The sequence below is a fragment of the Channa argus genome, chromosome 9 (genome assembly GCF_033026475.1).
Source record: "Channa argus isolate prfri chromosome 9, Channa argus male v1.0, whole genome shotgun sequence".
Taxonomy (NCBI): domain Eukaryota; kingdom Metazoa; phylum Chordata; class Actinopteri; order Anabantiformes; family Channidae; genus Channa; species Channa argus.
The window spans coordinates 20481695-20490451 of record NC_090205.1 but is presented as its reverse complement, the minus strand read 5'-3'; positions in this window follow the sequence as shown (position 1 = coordinate 20490451).

The following is an 8757-nucleotide window of genomic DNA, read 5'->3' as shown; positions in this document are numbered from 1 at the left end:
AAGTTTCTCTAATTAAACTGAACTCTCCCCTTCCAGAGTGGCGGCAAGGTTTTGGGAACATAATAGTATGTCCTCAGGCCCTTTCTCAGTCTGATATTGGCTGTATCAGCTTCTCTCCTGGAACACTGCAGGCTGCAACAATCAATAAAGAGCAAGTTCATAAATTGGAAATATCACCTCTATAAAAACAGTAAAAACACTTACCAGTTATTTGTTTAAACAGGCTGGTCACGGTAAAAAAAAAAAATTGATTTAAATACATTAAATGCTGAATGACACCACAGTTAATTTTCCGTAATCCACTTTAATGGTGCCAACAGACTGAATGAATCACACAAATTACCTGATGAATGGCAAAAATACCCAAGTGTATAAAATAATGGACAGTACGTTAGGCTGGAGAGACGAGTGGCTTTGTTATAAGTTTCATTAGTTAAATTTTAGATTAAATCGTTAGCAAAAAACAAACAAAGATCACAGTAAGTGAGTACTTTTTTTCAGGCTAATGACATTTAGCTGCAACGAGCCATTTTTACCTCAGGGAGGAAAAACACCTCCATTATTCTTGCAGATTTTTGAAACTAGTTCAGCACTGAGCTGCCTTTTCTCGTTCCTTCTTTTTGAGGACGGCTGTAACAGACGTGTGTCAGAACAAAATGCATTTTGTGTGTGTAGGTGTGTCAAACATCTAAAGTCACAGAGAAAAATCTCTTCACTCCGGGTAGATATCAAAAGTGCGAAATATTGAGATTCAGAGATCCTTAAGGAGCTTGTGTATTGGTACTTTGTGATGACAGGGCTGTTGTGCCGTGACCTTAAGTGGCAAAAGAAATTACTACAAGATATGAGGCTAAAAGCATCTTGACTTGTAATATTTAAGACAATGCTGCTGCATGCTGTTTGTAAAAAAAAAAGGAGTTATAATAATGTGGGTAGAAACACACACACACACACTCAAAAATCACTCAGCAATCAGTTCAAATGTGAAACGCTTTTAGTGGTCAACTGAATGATCAAAACATCGGGAAGAAATGTAGATACTCAACAAACATGGGGGTGAAAAGATCATGAATATATCACAGTGACACTTGCTTTAATAATAACACAGCTTTATCAGTGCTGTGTGGGAGTTTTTTCTTCCTGCACTTGTACAATCCAAAGCAGAGGGTGAGCGAGTGTATGAGCTGAAACCTAGAAATTCAACACTGGGACAGGTAATTCAGTCAGTGGTATTGATCAGTAACCCTATTAACCCTCTTCCCTCTCTAAAAACCTGTCCTTTTAATGCTAATTATGGTTTCATTCAGCATTAGAGGAAGACGAATATGTGTCACTCGCTGTTATGAAGGGCAAGGTAGGGTGGTGTGATGTGGTGTGTCCCTGGAGAACTCTTCTCCATCTGGCTTGCTATCTCTCCACGCTCATGTCTCCATGATGTCTCCATCTCTGCTGCTATCAGTTAATGAAGCCCGGTGTGGAGCGTGGAGCAGCACTAAACCAATCTGCAGGACACACATGAGGAGCAGAGGGGATTTGTAACCAGCAAGGCACTCACAGCCTGTTAGCTTTGAGGCATGGAGCATCCGTTTGGAAATCTGATATTGTCTATCTTTAACTCTGCAAGCCAAATGGGAAAACCTTCACATGGGAATGGAAAATACTGATTTACTGCACGTCACAAATGTGGGCATCATGGAGGCATATTGCTGAAGTGTAAAAGCCATCTGTAAATACGTTGGCAGCAGGACCACAAAACAAGTAATAAAATGTTAAAGATAGCTGAGTAGGAATATTCTCTTAAGGTGTCTGCTTTGAGCCAATAAGGAAGAAATCGAGCCCTGTGGGTGGAAGGTGCAGTCAGGTACACTGAATTCCACACAAGGCTATCAGTCTGAGTATGACTTCTCCAGGGGGAGTGGATCCCCCACATTCAGCTGTCTGCGGTGAGCTGTTTTTCTCTCTAGGGGTAATTTGTGGCACTGCATGGCAAGACATCAATTCTTTCTGATGTGTAGAGGGAATAGCAACATTTAAAGGCCTTTATTTGTCATTGTTTTGCCTCAGACAAATTTATTACCATGGAGGTTGCTGGCCTTGAGACACCCAGCCTGGGGTTATTGTATATCTTTTTCATGCTCAGGCAAGTGCTTTTTCTTTTTTTTTTCTTCTGCAGATGGATTTGTACTAATGGTCTGCCTATTACACTTGACCATCTTTTGTACTTTCACTTTTGTTATTTGGTGATAACACAGATAATTGCAGCCCTTAGCTTTTCGGACACTCCTGTTAAAACCCAGAACAAAGTGGTGTTTGTATGGCACGACAAGTGGTCTGCACGACAAAGTGTAAATATTGCTGAGTGCAAATTAGCAACACTGCAGAATATATTAAACACTGGATACCTAATTTATTCATGTCTTTGATTTCACAGCAGCTCCAGCTTGCAGCAGCTTTTAACAGTTGGCAGCAAAGTTAAGAATGAATACACAGTGCAGTCAGCTTCCATGTCAATTTGACTCGGTTTCTTAAACTTCTCGCTTGAATAAATACTCCATCTGTCTGCGCTGATCTCATCACCAACATTGCATCTAATCCTGCTTCTTAGGAATCCAACTGTACTCGCTGATGATTTGCCATCAAGTTAGACGACGTTCTGGGTGTCATCAGGGGAATCAAACCTCACCGAGCTCTTGAACTGCTTCCAAGGTGACATTAAGCAGGTGTCTCCTTACAGCGGACTTCTCTTTGTCCTCCCAACAGATTTTCAGCATTGTTAGCAGCAGTGGTGCACAAATTCAGCCTCACATGATGTAATCTATCCTCTCTTGACATATGCACATTTGTATGTAGAGACACGTACACAAAGCTGTGTACATGTGCACACACGTCACGCTAAACCTAACAGACTTAATGCTATCTCACACAGTCACATATGGATGAGGGAATACAGACATAAACAGACACACTTAACTTAGAGACAAACGACACACACACACACACACACATGCGTGCACACATAGCCTCTTCAGTAACTGAAAGGGGTAACAGAAGCTCACAAAGGGAGTAATCTAGCACCAGGGAAAATGCCAAGTGTCTTATTAGTGGTTTAGTAGAGATGGCTGGGAATCAATGAGCGACCCCACTGGTCACAACACAGCACTCCCAGAGACTCACATCATGGCACTCAGTCTGCACTATCCATCATAACAACACAAAAAAAGAAAACTCTTCCACAGCTAAAGACTTTCTCCCTCTTATCCCCCTTCTGTTCTGTGCTTTGGGAGAGACGTGAGAGTGCTGCCAAACAAAGCCACAAGCCACATAAGGAGTTCCTTATTTTCTGCTTTGGTCCTCGGAGATGACTCCTCAATTCCACCTCCATACTGCAGACAACTTTTTGCCTCTTCTTCTTTTTTTTTTACAGAAGTTATTCTTTCCATTGTTCTAGAAACACTTTTGATCAACCAAAATGCTTTAACGTTTTACCCTACTGACATACACATGTTCCAAATATCAAAGCACCTTTGTTTGGATCAGTTTCTATGGCAGTAAGGCCAACTGTACAAAGGCTACCCTCACGTTTGCACGGTAGATATGAAGCTGCAGAGTTTGTTTAGCTTAGCTTAGCACATTATTCACACATTCTCGCCCTTCTGAGCAATCAGAGAAAGTCAAATACCGTGTCATATACTGACATGAAAGGAGATCTTGCCTTCATCTATGTGACATATCTATACCACAGGTTTTGACACAGCGACACCATTTGATGTTGTGGGTACATTGATTCTGAGTCTCATACTACAGCTAGCTAAATTCCCAACGGCATATTGTGAGTGTTTCCAGATGCCGCAAACAAAGTAATCACACAAAATCTTCATAATTGTTTCGTTTTAACGGAAACTATTGTACAATAAATTCCAAAATCCAGACTGCAGTGTTAACGTTTAATGTCATGGAGAGGTTTCAAAGTCCTGTAGCTCTCATCAAATTGACTGACTGTGAAAAATAGGTTGCAGATCAATAATTCTTGTATCATGAAACAAACCGAACAAAAACAGAAAACGGTCTGACAGCAAATAACCTGTAGCAGCTGTTCAGTAAGTAGTGACTGTGGGAACATTGGCTGCCTTACGAGATGTCAGGGGAGATTTGATTGGATCATTCTTTGAAGATCCAAGGTCAGTTTTCTGCAAAACATTTCTGACATGTTTAGCATACAGGCTGGTTCCAAATCAACAAGACACCATTTAACTCTAATTAAAAAACTGTGAAACTTTGACATGTTGAAACTGTTTTACATTTGGGGAACATTTGATCATTTGGGGAACATTTTTTTTTTTGTTTAATTATTGATCATACATTGGACAAATGTCTCACTACTGTGTGTCACTCTTGTGTCTGGGTGTTGAATGTGAAGCGTGATGCATGGTTGTTTGAATGGTGTAGCATAATGACTGGAATTAACTACAACTAGTGTATGTTACAGTACATAAAAAGCTCACTATTTAACTTTATCTGAAGTTCCAGCTTATCATTCATGTTTGTGTGCTGCTAAAACAAACAAGACACACCATATTAAGCAGTCAAGTTTAAAGGTTTTGGAAAGATTTTTGGGCTTTGGACATTGTCAAAGTGCTAAACTAGTTGCCCTGTGGTTCAGAACTATTTATGAATATAAGAGTGGTCAACCCTAATAAGTACAAAGCAAAATTTTTAGGCTTCATTAATTTGCACAATCAGTAACAAAAGGACTTTTCCTCATAATTATCCACTAGTCCACCAAAATATCCTCCAGTCATGGGTCATGAGTTAATTTCTGCTCTTTCCAGTCATTCTCAGCACACTTTCATTATAGGAAAAAATGGTGGTTTGTTTTGTGCCCATCAAGTTTTTGTGTTATTCCATTAATCATCCAAAGGGTTACCAGAGTCTCATTCTCGCTGTCGTGAAACCGACTTGGTTCTAAAGACTGTTGTTCCACGCATCTGCTACAAAATTAACATCTTGTGTGATTAATGAATGATTAAAGTGGGGATGTGGTCGCAAACCAGTCAAAATGACACATTTCTAAATTTTTCCTCTCATTCCTCTGTCTCCTTTTAATAATTAGGCAAGCTGTTGTAGACTTTTTGCAGGCAATGGGAGAAACAAGGTTATTCCACATGAAAGGTGTGCAGATTGCACGGCAGCAACACAACAGACAGGCACACAGCTGGTGGCTAATGGTGTTTCCAAGCTGCTGCGATTCTGTCCGGCGTCTGCACTGCCCTCTGTTTTTTTTTTACAGCACTTTGACAAGGCCTAGCCTCATCATGATTCCCGATTTGCCTTAGACCACACCTGCACTCTGCCACAGAATGAGCTCTAAAATGCCAAAGGGACTCGAGGGACCCATTGTTAAGTGTTACTCAGTCCGGTCCAGTGAGTAAAGTATTCGCCCGTCAAAAAAAAACAGGCAGACAATGGCTGTTCCAAAGCTATGTTCACTCAAGACAAATATTATTTTGTGACTTCAGTGTCTGTGATTTCAGCACATAAATGTGCCATGTGGTTTCTGCTGTAAACATTTCCGTGCAAAGTGTCCTACATTAATGATATTGACAGGTAGCGCTGCCGCCTCACAGAACGTTGTAGGTTTCGGCCCCGGCCGGTCGTGGCCTTTCTGTGTGGAGTTGCCATGTTCTCCCTGTGCTTGCATGGGTTTCCTCCGGGTACTCTGGTTTCCTCCCACAGTCCAAAAACATGTATGTTAGGTTAATTGGTGAATCTAAAATTGCCTGTAGGTGTGAATGTGAGTGTGAATGGTTGTCTCTGTCTCTCTGTGGCCCTGAGACAGACTGACGACCTTTTCAGAGTGTGCCCCTCCTCTAGCCCTATGATAGCTGCGAGAGGCTCTAGCCCCCCCGTGACCCAAACAGGACAAGCCGCTACAGATAATGGATGGAGGGAAATAACAAAAAGCAAACGCAGATGCAAAAAAAAGAAATGTAAAAGTAAAACAGTACAACAGGAAAAAGTAATACATGTAAGTTTAGACCAACAAAGGCATGTTTAAAACTATAGATCATTTTCAGACAATATAGCTGATTTTTTGTGCACAACAACTATAAAAGAAAAGCTTTAGCAGCTGGACAAAATAATAAGTACACTCTACTAAAAAACCTCAGGCAGAAATGCTCTGTCTTATGGTTTGAGATCTGAGCAACCACATTGTAAGGTAAAGGAAGTTTGCGATGACAATCTACATTCATATCCAGTAACCCAACACTGCCACCTGCGTCACTACATAAACAGCGTACGGCTTTTTGCGCTGGCACTGAATTGTGGCATCAAACATAAATTGCTAGATGCAGAAACAGTCAACATGGGAGAAAATTCTGTTTCAACTGTACTCTCTGCATCTGCATAACAGCAGATGGAAATATAAAGGAAAAGACATGCCATACGCATTCTGGAATATACTGAGACCTTTAGAAAACAAAATGGTTGTAATATAGACCTCTGGAGAGTGTGAAGTGTACAAATCCACAACCTGGCACAACTGTAAATATGTCTTCAGGGTGAGAAAATAAAATTGAAAAAAGAGCAGTCTGCTGCTTTTCATCTAGTGTTTTTTTAATTTCCTCTTGCCCTCGTCCAAAAAATAAGCTTATTATTGCTCACTATTGTGCCAGATCAGGATCTATACACTTTGTGTTTTCTTTTCCTTCAGGTATATTGCACAGCAGCACTGAGGAGCCCTCCTCCTAACCCTTGTTTCATATCGAATAGTCAGTTTGGCTAAAGAAACACCTGAGGAAAGGACTAATAAAGAATTATCAATTCTTTGTGCAATGTGTTATATTTATTTTCTGTAATGAAAATAATTTGCACGTCTCTCTCCCTGACATAAGGTGACAATGAGCTTCTTTTTCATGCTCTCCTTATCAGAAATCCATCTGTCACAGTTAATAGATCAACAGACGTGATATAGAGCAAACTAAAGAGAAAAATACAGCTTTCTTCCTCGGCAGAAGGGTTTTGTTTTTCACTGAGTTAGTGATATAATTAATGCGATTTCTATTTCCCCTCTACTCTCTGTCAGCAGCGTTACATATTATTCAGTCGCTTTAGGTTTTTCATTTCTCCATCTCATGGCTGCACATACATTAAGTTTTTAGTCTTGCTGGTTTATAGATATGAGTGGTATCAACATTCTCCTCTAACTCTTTGCAAGAAATCAAGCAAGATACTTAAGCATTCATCCACTATTCTGACAACATTGGTGCCACTTATTCACATCCTATAAAATCCTTTTTCAAAATGCTGAATGTCATTATAATGTTGGGATCAGTGTTTACAATGTTAGCATGTTAAATTAACGTCAAACTCTATGAGTCTTACTTAACTCCATATCTTAGAGAAACACTGAATAAACACAAATCTTGACTTGTTTCTCGGGCTACATGTAAAGAGAGATCCATGCTTTGATAAGCCCAAATGTCTCTGCAGATTTTTATTGAAATCCATCCAGCAGTTGTTGGGATATTTCACTGATATCACCATCCCTTAAGTCATGCCTCCAGCAAGGATAACACAAAGAAAAACCCTGCACACAGGCAAACTATGACAAAGACAAAGCCATGTCCCAGGCCTTACAACTCGCAGGATGGTGTTAATACAAGGGATAAATGAAGAGATCATCCCTGCTATAAAACCAACTTAATCCCACTGTCTAATCAGTATTCCACTAAGGCCCTCTTCCAAACATATTTATATCAGTTATGGTAACCTTCCAATGAGCATCTCAAGTAGAATAAAGTTTTGGTGCTGCTCCTGTGATTTTGACACTGTGCCAGTAAAGAAACTGCAGTAGATGTTGGGTTTTTTTTTTCAAAATAAAAAAGAATAGATGTGTATTAAAAGGACAACAAAGGAGTGACATTTTGAACACCATAATAAAAAGGTCTTGCGAGGGCTTTCGCCTTCTGTGATTAGCGGATGGAAAGACATTTCTTGGTAGTGACTGTACAAAAACAGTGAACTTTAGAGAGAAATGTCATCACATGGACATTAAAGGCCAAAAAAAGCAGAATGTAAGAAAGACAAATAATTAGATAAAATCTAATTCAGCCTTCTTATTCATAAATAAAAAAGTAGTTTGGCAAAGTAGTTGCCAAACAGAACAGTAATAGCTGGATACAAAAGTAGAACTGTAAAATATTTGGGACTTCCATCCAGATTAAGAAAGTGTCCTCTTCTTATAAATGTGAAAATAACTGATCCCAAAAGAAAAGAAAAGGAAGATTAAATGTGTTTCTGACTACACACACACAAAAAAGAAAAGACTGCAAATCTTTTGGACTCTCAAAATATTTTCTTTTATTTCACAGTGTCCTGCCTGGATGAGTCAGATGACTCTACACCACACAAACACCATGAGAGAATTCTTTCAGCTCTCATTGTGATGCTGTACAGCAACACAGGAGTTTCTGATTGTGTAACAGGTACCTATCACCAGCCATTTATGTCAGAGGGCTTTTGTTTTCCCCTGAGGTTAGAAAGAGAGCAGTGTTCCACAGGTAACAGCATCAGTCATATTTAGTGACGTATGTTCAAATGCTTACACCACCAGTTTACAGTCATGTGCAAAAGTTAGTACCCACCTTTTTTTTAAAATGCACAATTAGCTATTAAAAATGTTTCTTGTTCAGAAATGTATTAAATTTGTTTCTTTATTAATTTATTAAAGATGGGGATATAAACTTATGTCTCATA